Source organism: Oncorhynchus keta, chromosome 28 (assembly GCF_023373465.1).
Source record: "Oncorhynchus keta strain PuntledgeMale-10-30-2019 chromosome 28, Oket_V2, whole genome shotgun sequence".
Lineage (NCBI taxonomy): Eukaryota > Metazoa > Chordata > Actinopteri > Salmoniformes > Salmonidae > Oncorhynchus > Oncorhynchus keta.
Window position 1 is genome coordinate 21,602,882 of NC_068448.1, and position 16,615 is coordinate 21,619,496.

Genomic DNA, 16,615 nt, shown 5'->3' on the forward strand with positions numbered 1-16,615 from the left:
CCTAGGGCAAAGGGTTGGTCAGTGGTTAACGGGCTGAAGAGAATGTCCTTTGCTGGGTCAAACCCCTATCTTGAATCCAAAGGTAGTGATGAGAAATGAGCACAAAACTATTACAGAGAAATCTGTAGGATGGTAGCACTATTTTAACAATGTGCACAGCACAATTAGAGGGAAAATTGCCTAAATTCTTCCCCCATTTTAGTGGGTAAAAATCATAGAAATAAACTCAGCAAAAAAAGAAAAGTCATCACTGTCAACTCAAATCAAATCAAATCAAATGTATTTATATAGCCCTTCGTACATCAGTTGATATCTCAAAGTGCTGTACAGAAACTCAGCCTAAAATCCCAAACAGCAAGCAATGCAGGTGTAGAAGCACGGTGGCTAGGAAAAACTCCCTAGAAAGGCCAAAACCTAGGAAGAAACCTAGAGAGGAACCAGGCTATGTGGGGTGGCCAGTCCTCTTCTGGCTGTGCCGGGTGGAGATTATAACAGAACATGGCCAAGATGTTCAAATGTTCATAAATGACCAGCATGGTCAAATAATAGTAAGGCAGAACAGTTGAAACTGGAGCAGCAGCATGGCCAGGTGGACTGGGGACAGCAAGGAGTCATCATGTGAGGTAGTCCTGGGGCATAGTCCTAGGGCTCAGGTCCTCCGAGAGAGAGAAAGAAAGAAGGAGAGAATTAGAGAACGCACACTTAGATTCACACAGGACACCGAATAGGACAGGAGAAGTACTCCAGATATAACAAACTGACCCTAGCCCCCCGACACAAACTACTGCAGCATAAATACTGGAGGCTGAGACAGGAGGGGTCAGAAGAGACTGTGGCCCCATCCGAGGACACCCCCGGACAGGGCCAAACAGGAAGGATATAACCCCACCCACTTTGCCAAAGCACAGCCCCCACACCACTAGAGGGATATCTTCAACCACCAACTTACCATCCTGAGACAAGGCTGAGTATAGCCCACAAAGATCTCCGCCACGGCACAACCCAAGGGGGGGGCACCAACCCAGACAGGATGACCACAACAGTGAATCAACCCACTCAGGTGACGCACCCCCTGCAGGGACGGCATGAGAGAGCCCCAGTAAGCCAGTGACTCAGCCCCTGTAATAGGGTTAGAGGCAGAGAATCCCCGTGGAAAGAGGGGAACCGGCCAGGCAGAGACAGCAAGGGCGGTTCGTTGCTCCAGAGCCTTTCCGTTCACCTTCCCACTCCTGGGCCAGACTACACTCAATCATATGACCCACTGAAGAGATGAGTCTTCAGTAAAGACTTAAAGGTTGAGACCGAGTTTGCGTCTCTGACATGGGTAGGCAGACCGTTCCATAAAAATGGAGCTCTATAGGAGAAAGCCCTGCCTCCAGCTGTTTGCTTAGAAATTCTAGGGACAATTAGGAGGCTTGCGTCTTGTGACCGTAGCGTACGTGTAGGTATGTACGGCAGGACCAAATCAGAGAGATAGGTAGGAGCAAGCCCATGTAATGCTTTGTAGGTTAGCAGTAAAACCTTGAAATCAGCCCTTGCTTTGACAGGAATCCAGTGTAGAGAGGCTAGCACTGGAGTAATATGATCAAATTTTTTGGTTCTAGTCAGGATTCTAGCAGCCGTATTTAGCACTAACTGAAGTTTATTTAGTGCTTTATCCGGGTAGCCGGAAAGTAGAGCATTGCAGTAGTCTAACCTAGAAGTGACAAAAGCATGGATTAATTTTTTCTGCATCATTTTTGGACAGAAAGTTTCTGATTTTTGTAATATTATGTAGATGGAAAAAAAGCTGTCCTCGAAATGGTCTTGATATGTTCTTCAAAAGAGAGATCAGGGTCCAGAGTAACGCCGAGGTCCTTCACAGTTTTATTTGAGACGACTGTACAACCATTTAGATTAATTGTCAGATTCAACAGAAGATCTCTTTGTTTCTTGGGACCTAGAACAAGCATCTCTGTTTTGTCCGACTTTAATAGTAGAAAGTTTGCAGCCATCCACTTCCTTATGTCTGAAACACATGCTTCTAGCGAGGGCAATTTTGGGGCTTCACCATGTTTCATTGAAATGTACAGCTGTGTGTCATCCGCATAGCAGTGAAAGTTAACATTATGTTTTCGAATAACATCCCCAAGAGGTAAAATGTATAGTGAAAACAATAGTGGTCCTAAAACGGAACCTTGAGGAACACCGAAATTTACAGTTGATTTGTCTGAGGACAAACCATTCACAGAGACAAACTGATATCTTTCCGACAGATAAGATCTAAACCAGGCCAGAACATGTCCGCGTAGACCAATTTGGGTTTCCAATCTCTCCAAAAGAATGTGGTGATCGATGGTATCAAAAGCAGCACTAAGGTCTAGGAGCACGAGGACAGATGCAGAGCCTCGGTCCAATGCCATTAAAATGTCATTTACCACCTTCACAAGTGCCGTCTCAGTGCTATGATGGGGTCTAAAACCAGACTGAAGCATTTCGTATACATTGTTTGTCTTCAGGAAGGCAGTGAGTTGCTGCGCAACAGCCTTCTCTAAAATTTTGGAGAGGAATGGAAGATTCGATATAGGCTGATAGTTTTTATATTTTCTGGGTCAAGATTTGGCTTTTTCAAGAGAGGCTTTATTACTGCCACTTTTAGTGAGTTTGGTACACATCCAGTGGATAGAGAGCCGTTTATTATGTTCAACATAGGAGGGCCAAGCACAGGAAGCAGCTCTTTCAGTAGTTTAGTTGGAATAGGGTATGCAGTATGCAGCTTGAAGGTTTAGAGGCCATGATTATTTTCATCATTGTGTCAAGAGATATAGTACTAAAACACTTGAGCGTCTCTCTTGATCCTAGGTCCTGGCAGAGTTGTGCAGACTCAGGACAACTGAGGTTTGGAGGAATACGCAGGTTTAAAGAGGAGCCCGTAATTTGCTTTCTAATAATCATAATCTTTTCCTCAAAGAAGTTCATGAATTTATCACTGCTAAAGTGAAAGTCATCCTCTCTTGGGGAATGCTGCTTTTTAGTTAGCTTTGCGACAGTATCAAAAGGAATTTCGGATTGTTCTTATTTTCCTCAATTAAGTTAGAAAAATAGGATGATCGAGCAGCAGTAAGGGCTCTTCGGTACTGCACGGTACTGTCTTTCCAAGCTAGTCGGAAGACTTCCAGTTTGGTGTGGCGCCATTTCCGTTCCAAATTTCTGGAAGCTTGCTTCAGAGCTCGGGTATTTACTTTGTACCAGGGAGCTAGTTTCTTATGAGAAATGTTTTTAGTTTTTAGGGTGCAACTGCATCTAGGGTATTGCGCAAGGTTAAATCGAGATCCTCAGTAAGGTGGTTAACTGATTTTTGTCCTCTGGCGTCCTTGGGTAGGCAGAGGGAGTCTGGAAGGGCATCAAGGAATCTTTGTGTTGTCTGTGAATTTATAGCACGACTTTTGATGGTCCTTGGTTGGGGTCTGAGCAGATTATTTGTTGCAATTGCAAACGTAATAAAATGGTGGTCCGATAGTCCAGGATTATGAGGAAAAACATTAAGATCCACATCATTTATTCCATGGGACAAAACTTGGTCAGCGTATGACTGTGACAGTGAGTGGGTCCAGAGACATGTTGGACAAAACCCACTGAGTCGATGATGGCTCCGAAAGCCTTTTGGAGTGGGTCTGTGGACTTTTCCATGTGAATATTAAAGTCACCAAAGATTAGAATATTATCTGCTATGACTACAAGGTCCGATAGGAATTCAGGAACTCAGTGAGAAACGCTGTATATGGCCCAGGAGGCCTGTAAACAGTAGCTATAAAAAGTGATTGAGTAGGCTGCATAGATTTCATGACTAGAAGCTCAAAAGACGAAAACTTCTTTTTTTTTTTTTTGTAAATTGAAATTTGCTATCGTAAATGCTAGCAACACCTCCGCCTTTGCGGGATGCACGGGGATATGGTCACTAGTGTAGCCAGGAGGTGAGGCCTCATTTAAAACAGTAAATTCATCAGGCTTAAGCCATGTTTCAGTCAGGCCAATCACATCAAGATTATGATCAGTGATTAGTTCATTGACTATAATTGCCTTTGAAGTAAGGGATCTAACATTAAGTAGCCCTATTTTGAGATGTGAGGTATCATGATCTCTTTCAGTAATGAAATGGAGGTGGTCTTTATCCTAGTGAGATTGCTAAGGCGAACACCGCAATGTTTAGTTTTGCCCAACCTAGGTCGAGGCACAGACACGGTCTCAATGGTGATAGCTGAGCTGACTACACTGACTGTGCTAGTGGCAGACTCCACTATGCTGGCAGGCTGGCTAACAGCCTGCTGCCTGGCCTGCACCCTATTTCATTGTGGAGCTAGAGGAGTTAGAGCCCTGTCTATATGTCTCTGCGTATGTCAACTGCGTTTATTTTCTGCCAACTTAACATGTGTAAATACTTGTATGAACATAACAAGATTCAACAACTGAGACATAAACTGAACAAGTTCCACAGACATGTGACTAACATAAATTGAATAATGTGTCCCTGTGCATGGGGGGTCAGTATCTGGTGTGGCCACCAGCTGCATTAAGTATTGCAGTGCATCTCCTCCTCATGGACTGCACCAGATTTGCCAGTTCTTGCAGTGAGATGTTACCCCACTCTTCCACCAAGGCACCTGCACGTTCCCGGACATTTCTGGGGGAATGGCCCTAGTCCTCACCCTCCGATCCAACAGGTCCCAGATGTGCTCAATGGGATTGAGATCCGGGCTCTTCACTGGCCATGGCAAAACACTGACATTCCTGTCTTGCAGGAAATCATTCACAGAACGATCAGGATGAGCCTGCAGGAAGGGTACCACATGAGGGAGGAGGATGTCCTCCCTGCAACGCACAGCGTTGAGATTGCCTGCAATGACAACAATCTCAGTCTGATGATGCTGTGACACACCGCCCCAGACCATGACGGACCCTCCACCTCCAAATCGATCCTGCTCCAGAGTACAGACCTCGGTGTAACGCTCATTCCTTCGACGATAAACGCGAATCCAACCATCACCCCTGGTGAAACAAAACCACGACTTGTCAGTGAAGAGCACTTTTTGCCAGTCCTGTCTGGTCCAGCGATGGTGTGCCCATAGGTGACATTGTTGCCGGTGATGTCTGGTGAAGACCTGCCTTTACAACAGGCCTACAAGCCCTCAGTCCAGCCTCTCTCAGCCTATTGCGGACAGTCTGAGCACTGATGGAGGGATTGTGCGTTCCTGGTGTAACTCGGGCAGTTGTTGTTGCCATCTTGTACCTGTCCTGCAGGTGTGATGTTCGGATGTACCGATCCTGTGCAGGTGTTGTTACACGTGGTCTGCCACTGCGAGGACGATCAGCTGTCCGTCCTGTCTCCCTGTAGCGCTGTCTTAGACGTCTCACAGTCCGGACATTGCAATTTGTTGCCCTGGCCACATCTGCAGTCCTCATGCCTCCGTGCAGCATGCCTAAGGCACGCTCACGTAGATGAGCAGGGACCCTGGGCTTCTTTCTTTTGGTGTTTTTCAGAGTCAGTAGAAAGGCCTCTTTAGTGTCCTAAGTTTTCATAAAGGTGACCTTAATTGCCTAGTGTTAGTGTCTTAACAACTGTTCCACAGGTGCATGTTCATTAATTGTTTATGGTTCATTGAACAAGCATGGGAAACAGTGTTTAAACCCTATACAATGAAGATCTGTGAAGTTATTTGGATTTTTACAAATTATCTTTGAAAGACAGGGTCCTGAAAAAGGTATGTTTCTTTTTTTGCTGAGTTCATAATTCATTGCCATGGTTAAAACAGTGTTATTGTACTGGCAATCCTGGAGCCCTAGTTTACGAACGAGCACAACTTTCAGTTTTCTCTCTATGTAGCACTTAGTCTGTTTATGGCAGACCTTTCCCCCAAGTTGGTCGATGTGTGATTCAGGAAGGAATTAAAATAATAATATAAAATACATTAATATTAATCAACAGACTTGAAAGCTCAGGGACAAAGAGTCAAATGAGAGAATAATTAACTAAATTGCAAAAATGTTGGCATTCTTCCTAAAGAAAAAATAATAATTTTGACCATATTCACAGATAAAAATACCAGATATTTTTCCCTTTTCATTTGTTACATATCACATGGACTGTCTCCACTACCATCTGTAAATTAAGTATTTTACTTCAGTTTTACTGTTTTTACTTGCCAATCTTTTTCCTGCACTTTGCCTGCTTAATGTTGCATGCTAAAAAACACAAACAAAAATCAAGCACTGTCATGTGGTACCGAAGAACATTTTTTTAAATATATATTTTTTACTAATTGTTTAGTTGTTATGTTGCTTTGTTTCTCTTAGAGAGCACAATGTCATTTTAATTCAGGATAGCTTTGGCTACTAGGAATCTCTGGCAATCGTTACTGTCAAGTTGGTCACTGCCTGCGTCTTCAACACAGAGAGGAAAGGATACTACTATCTGAACCACAGGGGCCATATCAAGTCAGGGGCCATATCAACTCAAGGGGACATACTGTTGAAGTCTACACAAATGTAATAGCCCCATCCTCAGTCTCAAAACTGTGGCTCAATCAAGATACTGCTTCAGCCTCACGATGGTGATTTCACCCTCCTAAGCTTTGAACGCAGGTGGAGCATTCATTAACACTCTCTGTAGCGATCTCATCACTACACTGATGAACATTTTTATGTCCTCTCAATAGCCAGTGTGATCCTAAATGAAAATAAAAAAATTCAGCTGTGCAGTGACAACAAATGATAACGACACAACAGAGATATTGTAAAGGAGCGTATCTGAAGTATAACACAAAATGTAATCTCAACCTGGACACTAAAGAACTTCATTTGACCAAATATACCCAGCACATAATGTGGTTATTATTCTGTATGTTGATGCAATGTGTACGTGCGTATGTTACAAAAAGAGAAAGAATAATAAATATATAATTGGTGTCAAGAAATCTATCTTTTACTATTTATGTTTGGCTGTATTTTTGGAATGACTTATCTGGTGACAAAATTGCAAAGCAATGAAACAATGTGAATTTGGATGTTTTTGTTTAATTTTCCCAAGCAATTTAAGTTATGGTGTGTTATTTGAAAAGCCCAGCTAAGTTTTATGTGGCAGCTAATGTTGTGTGTTTGCTAATCAGACTACAGGGTCTTGTACTCGAAGCGTGTAATTAAGTGCTAAAAATGCAAAAGATTGTAATGTTTTATATCAAGATTACTATTCATGAAAATGTCAGTCAAGTTTATACTTTTGTAATAAAGTGGCACTTTGAAAAATTGTTTTCTCTAAGCTTCACTTAAATATATATATAATCTAAACATGTACCTCATGTGCATTTTATTAGACGGGATTAACTCCACCAGAAGGTAATAATTATTTGTCCAACCATGCCAGCTAACTTCACTAGACCACAGCACAGTCTAAAGCTGTCCCTCCATTGAACTCTTTGTCATATGCGCTGTTCATGATCTGTTAAGATATTATTATTTAGCCTATTACAACATCATGATCAAATTATTGCCATATAATAAAGACACAAATCAAGCACAGGCTGGGTTTAGACAGGAATCCCAATTCTGATATTTTTCTACGAATTGGTCTTTTGACAAATCACATTAGATCTTTTTCAAAGCTGATCTGATTGGTCAAAAGATGAATTACTGAGAAAAAAAAGATCAGAATTGGGCTGCCTGTCTAAAAGCAGCCATAGTAGGCAAAATAATATAAATCAATATCAAACTGCTCCTGAAACCAAAAGGCAGCTCTGAAAAACATTGGTGGTGACTAATGGAAGACAAACGTTCTACAATCGTGCTACAGATTTATCACAGGAAAACATGATTTAATTGGCTATGAAGGCATTGAGAAAGTTGGATGCATTCAAGTAGATGTTTATCATTTTTGTACCCTTATTTTACCAGGTAAATTGACTGAGAACACATCCTCATTTACACCAACGACCTGGGTGATAGTTAAATGGGGGGGGGGGGTGAATGAGCCAATTGGAAGCTGGGGATGATTAGGTGACCATGATGGTATGAGAGCTAGGTTAGGAATTTAAGTAGATGTAAGTAAGGGTGACTGTTTCCTAAATGATAATCTGACATTCACTTTATTCCATAATTACACTCTAATAACACATGCATTTCCCAGAGATAAATGTTCAAATGTGGCGGCGTGCGTGTGTGTGTGTACAGAGGGGTCTGTGTCTGACTAGCGGGAGAAAAAAAAATAGGTCACCCTTAAAACAAAAAAGCTTACAGTCAACATCGCAACCGTCTGCTGAATTTTCATTGGTGGGCTTGTCTCCATAGTAACAGGTTAACCTTGAGGCAGTAGTCACTTGGGCAGGCCGAGTCTTGTGCTGTCTTGGAGAATACAACATGCATTGCATGACATCCATGATCACAACCACCTACTCTGAGGGCTCTCACAGAGAAATATTGTGATTATAAATAAACAAATACCCCACAAAACAGTGCTCTCTCATAACTCTAAATGTAGGCTATGCTTGTAAGAGGTAGACAATATAATGCATTCAACATTCATACATATGTGTGTACTATGTTAGGTGAAAATGACTACAATAAGCGTAACGTATGTCACACCCTAAAAAATTTGGGTAAGATAGATACAAACATATCTCATATTTGGCATTTAGCATCAAACATCAGCACATGTCATGATCTCTTTGTTCAGGTGAAGATCATTTAATTGCTAGTGACTGTTCTCTCAGTCATGGGTGGAGAGGATTCAATACCATTTCAACTCAATAGCTTTCAAATTGCTATACGTTTTCAAATACTTGAAAATAATGGGCAATTTCCAGTACATGATGTGTAATTTCACTCAGTAAAAAGAATGGACCAATTGCAGACCGTCATATGATTTCTAGTGTGGTTTGAGTATCTGGGTGCACACACACAACATGGCAACACAGCAACTAAAATTGAACAATGCTTCCCCCTAAAGGTTAGGAAGCTTCACTACCAAACTTTCAATAATCTATTTCATATAAAATTACCAAGATAGCATAGCAATTGTCAAGATAGCATCCTCTTCAGAAGGGATGAAACTGATTCAGTTTCATGTAGCCCCATATATAAACATGTTCTGCTTGAGCAGTCCAGAACTGAACAATCCAACTGTATAAATAGAACAATAATCCCTCCATTTAAATATTTTAATATGTACCATAAAATAGAATACAAAATGTCTTGCTGTACATAAATGGGAGTAATGTCTTGTTTATAGAGAGCCATTTGTTGTGTCTGTCTATAGCAGCTCAATGGAATCTGATTGGTGTTGCTGGTTAATCCTGCACTTAACTAGCCTTGTTAAACCAGCCTGATTATCACAAATTCACAGTCTGGTTTCACAAGGCTAGCCTTTAACCTTGTGTTTCACAGAATCACATTCATGTTTGTTGTTTCGGTCGCTCCTGTTCCTCATCGTCACTCCAGCCTGATGATCCACCATCTGTCCCAAAGTAGCGGTCCCCAAAGTCCCCTGTAATGACAGAAAACACAGAAATATAGTTAAAATACATGGAGCAACACATCAGACCGTGAAGAGCACCGTGAAGAGCACATTACTGAGGTGGATTACAGAAAGGTGTAGTCATTGAAGCAGAATTCTAATTAAATAGGCCAATCAACATTACTGACTTCCCACTGGGCAAAAACTGGTTGAATCAACTTGGAAAACTAAATGGTTATGCAAAAAGTAATCAACGTAAGGGCATTTAATATTTTATTTTCTTTCACCCAACTTTTAACCTAAATCCAATGACATGCTGAAATGTTTTCACATTGAATTCACATTAGTTGACAACTCAACCAAATGTATATCAAAACTAAACGTTGAACTGACATCTGTGCTCAGTGGGTTACAACAGGAGGGAGTGGTTTGTACTAGTGTATGGGGTAAGACATGTTAGCTATATCGATGCCAAACCCACCAATCCCTGGAATGACTTGCAGGAAGTCATCAACACTCTTGTCCACAGCTGTGGTGATGATTTTGACCTTAGGGAAGGCGTAGGCCACCGAGTGCACCCCCAACTCTGCCATGAGCAGAGAGACCAGCGCAATGTTCTCCTCCTGCACCTCGTGGTCCTGCATAGACACAACACAACACATTTAGTGCTATGGCCATCACTTTAAAACTCAGCCATTTAGTATGGTTAGTAATATCATAGAAATACAAATACTAATTATAATTCTATGGTTATTATAGCAATGAGTGATTCATCCTGAAGACAGGGTCTCTCTGTTATTATGGGATGGGGATGTCTATTACTGCCCCCTTACCAATAGGACCCGTACAGCCATCATGGCTGCAGCGCCTGTAGACACAGTGCTGTCCATTAGAATGACATGGTCCTCGCTGATGTCTTTTGGCAGACGCAGGTAATGCAACTGGACAGGGATGAAGGAGAAACAGGGTTACCACAGAGATACGGTCAGGAAGAGGAGGCAGATCTTGTTACTAGGAAGACACCCAGTGAGGTGGATATAGAGTAAGTGTGACTATTCTAAATAGGACCACTTCTCCTCTCTTCAGCCAATAAAGATCTATTCTATTCTGTTACTTTCTAAAGTACCTCTGGTTCTCCTGAGTCCAGGTTGGTCTGGATGAGGATCTTGCCGATGCGGACATCCTTACACACAGCCCTCAGAGCAGGCTCCATGGTCTCCCCTGCCCGCAGGATAGACACACCCGTAATCTGGGGGGAGGAGGATGGAGCTTCAGCATGTTGACAAACACACAAAATCCATACTACTAGAAAGGAATACCAAACATAGTGCAGGGAAACAGGAGTAGTATCAATGACTGTACAGTACACACCCCTTTTCCACTGAAGCTTCTCTTCCCATCATACTCCTGGCCCTGTGGGGTCTGTACCGTGCATGACTGTTACACGATACAATAGGGATGAAGTTAGCGACATTATGTCTAATCATATATAACAAAATAACATATTACAGTAGAATACACTATAAACATTGGTAAATAATGTCCACATACCTGAGAGGGCAGGAATGTTAGAGCATGTTCAATAAGGAGGCGCATCAACCTCTTGGAGTAGAAGATGAACTCGTCTCGACTGGTCTCCTGATTCCTGAATTACACAAATTAGTTGGAGGAGAATGAGAAGAAGAAAAAAAAAAAGTGTGTTGATTCTAGACTGGCTCTATTTGAATGTGATCGGACCTGATGATGGTATGCAGGCCTTTAACTTGAGGCGTACCCTCCAACACACTGAGGGTCTGGGGAGGGGCTGAGTCTGCTGAGCCGAGGCCAGGACCGCCCTGGAGGAAACAACACAAAGGAGAATACATATAGAATAGGTGACAATGACTAGACACTGTTCTGCTCTCCCACTAGTTCTTCAGTAAAAGGAGTCCATGTAGTCACCCTGAGACACCTGGTGGGGGTATTGTGAATAACACCACTACAAAAATTCAAATACGGGGGAGGGAGTGAGGAGGTGTGAGACATGTGTAAGCCTACCTGACACTGAGCTCACGCTGCACAAAGAGAGAGAGAAAGAGAGATCGAGACAGAATGTACAAGAAGGTGAATGAAACAGAGAAAGAGAGCGAGGGCGAGAGAGAAAAAGAAAGAGCGAGAAAGGCAAAGAGATGTCAGTCACTCATCCCCTCACAATACCTCTACAGATACTCCAGCATTCTGCCACTGTGTGGCACCATCTTCTCACGCACTGCAGCTCAGAAATATTAAGAACACATTCCTGATATTGAGTTGCACCCCCTCCACCCCTTTGCCCCCAGAACAGCTTCAATTCCTCAGGGCATGGACTCTACAAGGTTTCGAAAGCGTACCACAGGGATGCTGGCCCATGTTGACTCCAATGCTTCCCACAGTTGTGTCAAGTTGGCTGTCCTTTGGGTGGTGGAACAATCTTGATACTAGGGAAACTGTTGAGCACGAAAAACCCAGCAGTGTTGCAGTTCTTGACACAAACCGGTGCGCCTGGCATCAACTATCATACCCAGTTCAAAGGCACTTAAATCTTTTGTCTTGACCATCCACACTCTGAATGGCACACATACACAATCCATGTCTCAATTGTCTCAAGGCTTAAAAATCCTACTTTAACCTGTCTCCTCCCCTTCATCTACACTGATTGAAGTGGATTTAACGAATTTAAGGGACATCAATCAAGGGATTATAGTTTTCACCTGGATTCACCTGGTCAGTCTGTCATGGAAAGAGCAGGTGTTCTTAATGTTTTGTACACTCAGTGTATATAGTCTACTGAGTATAGTGTTCTTTTGCTCACTCACCTCCTCCATCTGCTTGTGGACATGCTGGACAATCAGGTCAATGGCCACCATGTTACCACCACCTGGCAGAGGGAATCATATTTCGACTTGGAAACACCATATTTTAATTTGGAGAGAAACATTTCAGTAGCTCAAATGGCTACCACATAATTAAAAATATCTGCACAGAATATCGGCCACGAAACCATAGTATATCAGCAGGATATATATGCCTTCATATTGGTATTAGCTGCCAATGGCTAACAAATATTATATTGAGAACGGCAGATGCCAAAATGCAGAAATATTGCACTTTTGACCTTTCTAACAGGTAGTGCTCCATCTCTCACCTCGTGGCACAACAATGTCTGCCAGTCGAATGTAGGGTTCAATGTACTGCTCAAACGCAGGCTTCACAAACTTGTTGTACTGCTTGATGACCCCCTCGATGTCCCGCCCGCGCTCTGTGATGTCCCTGCGAAGCCGACGTACGAGCCGGATGTCTGAGTCAGTGTCCACAAAGATCTTCATGTCTAGGAGCTGGAGACAAACAGAGCAGCAATAGAGCACTATGTTCCTGTACCTTGCAGTCACAGATGACTCAACTGATTCAGTAAAGAAGTTATAAACATGTGATGATCATACAGCCTTACCTCCAAAAGCTCTTTGTCTGCAAAGGACATGATCCCCTCAAAGATGACCACACTTGCACCATACACAGTTTTCTACACAGGGAAGAGACAGACACAACAGAAATGCTCAGAACTGCAACAGCTGCCAGTTATACCCTTCTTCTGTTTATTTACAGTGGATAAATATATCAGGAGAATCCAGAGTTTTCCCCTGGTACATGGCCTTCAGGTTCTGCACTCACCCAGTCTTTCTGTCTGCCGTGTGTAGTGAAGTCATACACTGGGATCTTCACGCTCTTGCCCTGTTTGAGTCTCTTAACGGTGGCAACTAGCAGCTCAAAGTCAAACGCCCCTGGGTGGTCAAAGTTGTAGTCGTTACTGGTTGCCAGGGTCTGTTCCTCAGGGGTCAGAACCTAGGGGGTACAGGAGAGCAAACTTCAGGGAAGGATGGACACAGAAACACAATGGGATCTTTCATAGGGTAAAGGGAAGGTGAATGTGAATGTGTAAAAACAAAAAGTTGTAATGCTGCCTACCCATGTAGCATGTGCTCATGTAGGTTACTTTCTAAATGTGATCCATTACAGTAACTAGTTACCTGTCCAACATTGTAATCAGTAATGTAACTTTTGGATTACCCAAACTCAGTAGCGTAATCTGAATACTTTAATTTACTTTCGGATTACTATCCCTTTAAGAAGCATTAGAAGAAAACAGACTTGTGGTCAGACTTGCTCAGGTGGAACAAACCTAAACTTGTGCCTTTTTTCATGCTGAATTGAATGTCATTGTGAAAAGGTGTCATCCTTTCTGAATTTAAATCTAATCTATGAAGTAATCAACACATTTTTCAAAAGTATCTGTAATCTGTTTACAATTTGTTACATGTAATCAGTTACTCACCAACCCTGTGTGTGTGTGTGTGTGTGTGTGTGTGTGTGTGTGTGTGTGTGTGTGTGTGTGTGTGTGTGTGTGTGTGTGTGTGTGTGTGTGTGTGTGTGTGTGATTGCGTTTACGTGTGCGTGTGCTTGCATGTTGAGTCCATGGGTTAGGGTGCATGTTGTTTCCTGGTGTTCTATAAACAGACATGATGGAAGGAAGAAGTGTGGGAATAGATTACCCAGGCTGTGGACAGTCTCTTCCCCATGTGCTTCACATGTGATTAACATCATTAAGAGGGATGGATTGTGGGTAGGCTCATTCATACAGTATCACAAGGGTGTCTGTCAACAAGTCTGTTGTGAGGAACGGAGAGGAACTCCCCTTAACCTACATTAGCATGTCCAGATGCTAAATCTCAAGCAAGCCAATTGAATGCCAGTCTCTCACCTTGTAAAAGGAGTCCATGGACAACAGCACTACCCAGGGGACATCCAGAGCCTCAATGATCTTATTGGCCACCGTGGTCTTCCCTGACGCACTGCCCCCACACAACCCTGCAGACAAACACACATGTATGTTTAAGTACAACAACAAGTCATACAATAAGGAAAGACCATTACAACACTCCACATACAACATAAAACATTCACAATTAACACTCCACACACTGACAATTAAATAAGGCATACACCCATAACGGTTGTACCGATGACGAAGGCCTCTTTGGATTGTGCACCGTGCTCATCATACCAGGGGTCTGCCGGCTGTGTAAATGGTGCGTGTGCTGGTGCGAAGCAGGGAGGCTCTGTCTTAGTCTGGGATGTGCTTTTCCTGCGTGGAGCCGTGATAGGAGAGCCAGGCAGGAGACGATCTAACGAGTCTTCCCCACTACCACTGTGAAACAACAATCATCATATCATCATTAACCTGTTATTGACATAGAGCTTTGGGTACAATTACAGTACAAGAAAAAGGAGGGACGTTTTTTAGGAGTGTTATAAAGTACTTTAATGGTCCCTTTCGTAGGTAATGTCACTGATAAGGTTTATACCAACTCCGTCACACCCTTGTTTACTATCAAGCTCAACTGAAGGTTAAAAAACAGCTTAGCGGTTACATCAGACTCTAAATCCACATTTAGTACCGTTCAGGCACCACTAAAGCCCCAACATAAAAATCTTGATTTGTTTCAACACATATGTTTTTGGTAGATAGATCCTGCATTTCCCTGTACCTCTCTCATCACCAGTATGTCTCAACTGACATGAGATGGGACAACTCATCCCAACTCCCTCAACACACACAGGCAGAATGACTTCCACAGCCCTGTCTGTGTTTTCTTAGTGCTCACACACAGACAGCATCCATTCCAATAATCATGCATACAACACCACTATGTAAACAGACCACTTACCTGCGGGTCGTCCGTGGACCAGCAGCCTGAGATTCTGGCTCCAGTGTATGCAGGCAGAGTCATATCTGCAGCGAAACAGGGAGGGCTGGCTGCTCCAGCTCAGGCCCAACAGGTACAGTACTCACTACAGTACTCACTACTAACACAGTAGAGCTCACACAGGCTAACGCTTACTGAGGCAGCAAACGTGGTCAAAGTTAACCCCATAGAAAAGAGATTACAATCCACCTGACGCACTTTAGAGGGAGAGACAACGTCTGGTCATCTCTTTAGAGGTTGTCTCTCTAGGCCTGTTTTACAATCTACCCACTGAATCTAGCCTCTCTCTTCCCTAATCTCAGTTCAGAGGAGAGTAAGGAAAATGTCACCAATTTTCTCCTTTTACCTCTGCATTTTCACCTCCCTCCCTCCCTTGTCTAAGTGTGTTTAAAAGGATCACAGAGTTGGTGACTGTTATTAATAGAGGCCTGTTTACACCAGGACGCCCTCTACTAATCTTCATCTCCTATGCTGATCCTGACAGAGATAGCCTGTTCTCAGATCTGTTTGGCAAGAATTAGCAAAACAGCACAAACAGATCTGGGACCAGGCTAGGACAGAGATATTCTGCAGGGCAATCATGTTCCCAAGTGTTTCGTCTCTGACCTGCTGACAGTTGCTGTTTTATCATGTTTTTATCACAGTTTTTCCTTGCACAATGCCAGGCCACTGCATTTCATTCAGCATGTGTCCATTGATGGCACACATTTTTTACCATTGTGTAGGCTACCTAGTTATTACTGTAAAAATCTACATACACTCAAATACTACAATTTCAGCAGATACATACTGAGAGCAGAGCAATGCAATAGCGTCATTCTGTTGTGTTATGTGCTAGATCCAAGGCAGATGTCCATTATTAGACTGATCCTATTACGCGACTGCTTGGTGACATACTTTATTGGCGACGGCAGAGCAGCTGACACACAGCATTAAAATGATCATTGGTAAATGATCAAACTTGATATCCGACTCAGTTAACCGGTATTTGAATTCAATGTATAAAACTTCAAACATTCTATGAATCCCAACTTGACTGTGTGTTTATGCGCAGGTGGGACGTTACAGCTAAGCAAACCACTGTGAGCTCTGGGAGGTCAAATGATGCCGTAGTAGATTAGGCTACAACGAAAGGCATACATCCAATGCAGTGCTCAGCACATAGTTATATATTTCAGGCTTCGTTTAAACAACATCAGCTAATACAAGGTATAAGAATGAAATAGTCTATGCTGTTAGAACCAGTACCTGTCTGAGCGCGATGACATTTTCTTCCCGCTGCACTCAGCTTCCTCTTGCCCTCTTCGGTGCCGGCTGGTGGACAGCGCCATGTATTCAAGAGGATTGTGGGTAA

At 42.8% G+C, this 16,615-nt stretch overlaps 1 pseudogene; it reads right to left on the bottom strand.

Annotated features, from left to right (window-relative positions):
- Positions 1-9,171: 9,171 nt before the first annotated feature.
- On the bottom strand, positions 9,172-16,605 carry LOC127913248 (uridine-cytidine kinase-like 1; annotated as a pseudogene).
- Between the last annotated feature and the right edge of the window lie 10 nt (positions 16,606-16,615).